Genomic DNA, 2,236 nt, shown 5'->3' on the forward strand with positions numbered 1-2,236 from the left:
GCCCACGGTGATGTTGTTCCGTTTACTCCTGCCTCTCGGGTAGCCCAGGATTGATGCGAGAACCGAGTCGGGCCTGGGCTGGCCGGCGTAGCCCACTTTGCAGATGCTGGACCCCATGTCAATGACCAGAGCCCCCGTCCTCTGGGTGAAGCCATTGGAATTGAGCCTGGCCTGAGGTCTCATCGCGGAGTGAGGCTCCTTCTGTCCCATCCGTGGCGACGGGGACTTCGTTCCATTCCCCTGCTCCGCGGGAGAACCGGGACACTTCGGAAAACTTTTGGACATTTTGTTTCGTGCGCACCAGCCGATAAAGAACGCGGGAGTTAAATCTCTTCATTATCACAAAGTGGGTACATCACAAAGTCAAACAAAACTATCAATTGTGACGTGGGTGGATGTATATTTTGTTGGTCGTTAATTTTAATTAATTTTTTTTGCCCATTCTCTAGCAAATAAAATATCTACTTTTTCTTTCCTTCTCTGTACAAAACCAGAGCGGCCCCCCCGCCCCACGAATCCAAAACGACACAGATGGAGCGACAAACTGTCTGCTCCTTCCCTTCAGAAGGTGGAAGAACTGAAGACTTCTGGACAATCGCGGGAACAAAAACCGTAACGTTGCAGCCGTGTCAACGAAATTAGCCGTAAATGTGTCCAACGAGACTCAGGCTGAAAGCTAGCAGATGTCGGTTCTCTCATGAACACAACGTGCTGAGAGTAACTCGCCGAGAGCAGGATCCCGCTGAGGGGGGGAGAGAAATCAGCCGGGATTTTCCTGGCAGTCGTTATTGCAGCGCAACCGAGTCCCGAGGAATTGCCTGGAAGGTTCCATTAGTCAATTGCCTCGCCGCCTGGAAAAGTGTGGGAGAATTAGGAAAGTTTGAGCGAAATTTAACATAGAAAATAGGAGCAGGAGTGGGCCATTCGACCCTGCGTGTCTGCTCTGCCATTCAATATGGTCATGGCTGATCAACTCAGTGCCCTACTGCCCCTTTCTCCTCAAACCCTTTGATCCATTTACCCCTTCAAAACTATGTCAAACTCCTTGAAAATAGTCCAACCCTTGCCCTCAAAACAGAGAATACCATAGACTCACCACTCTCTGGGTGAAGAAATTCCTGCTTGTCTCAGCTCTATATTCCTGAGTAATTTTTCAACTATTTCACACACTGCCAACTACAACTCCAGCAGACCCCTTCCACTCCAGACCCTGAACTGACAACACCAACCTCACCCACCGTGAAACAACATCCCACTTCTCACTTTTCTGACAGCCAACCAACGCAATCTTTCCTCCAAACTCCACTGTTAATCCCCCTTTACCACCAGTGTTCACATTCCTTTTTCCTCTGCTCTGCACCTGATCTCCATCCCCATCCACTGCACACAATCCTCCTTCCCTCATTAGGTACTCAACCCTTCCCTTCCCCTGCCATCAGATGCGGCCCCCAGAATCTGATACCCACCCTCCCTAAAACCACCCCCACTCAACCCAGTTTCTCCCACCCATCCCAACTGACCCTAGACACTGCATCGTATTCCTGACACCCCTCCTCCTGCCTTCCTACCTTCTACCCAGGTGGCACCCCATCCAGCTTGCACCCTACATCTACTCAAAAAAATCCAAAGAACTATTGATGCTGGAAATTAGAAACAAAAACAGAAAAGACATCTCTTTTGATGAAGGGTTACTGATCCAAAATGTTAACTTTGCTTTCTCTCCAAGATGCTGCCAGACCTGCTGAGTTATCCCAGCAATTTCTGTTTGTGTGTCCTACCTCTACTCATCTGGCCCCATACCCTCTACCTAGCTGGTAGCTTACTTACCAGGCCCACAGCTGTACCCTAACATTGTATTTGTGTACTTATGGTTTGATAGCAGCTGTCAAAGTGACTGGACCTTTAAACGTCAGAATACGACAGCTGACTGCTGTGAATAGGAAGCATGGCTTGTCGTCCTCCAACATTTCTGCGATAAGAAAGAATGATCAGAATGGAAGTACATCTCTGTATTTCTGAAGCAGCTCTGTTCGGAATCTCATGTGGAACTCCTGCTTTTCATAAAAACGTGCCACCCCTTGGAAGATTTAGCCCTTCATCTTCCATCAGAACTGGGAAATATTAGACATGTAATAGGTTTTTAATAGATCAAATGGTGGAGAATGGAAAACAGCACAAAAAGGAAGCTTTGTGATTGACAAAGTGATTCCACAAATATATTAAGAGTAAGAGGGTA

This window comes from Rhincodon typus, chromosome 29, assembly GCF_021869965.1.
Source record: "Rhincodon typus isolate 14 chromosome 29, sRhiTyp1.1, whole genome shotgun sequence".
NCBI classification, from domain to species: Eukaryota; Metazoa; Chordata; class Chondrichthyes; order Orectolobiformes; family Rhincodontidae; genus Rhincodon; species Rhincodon typus.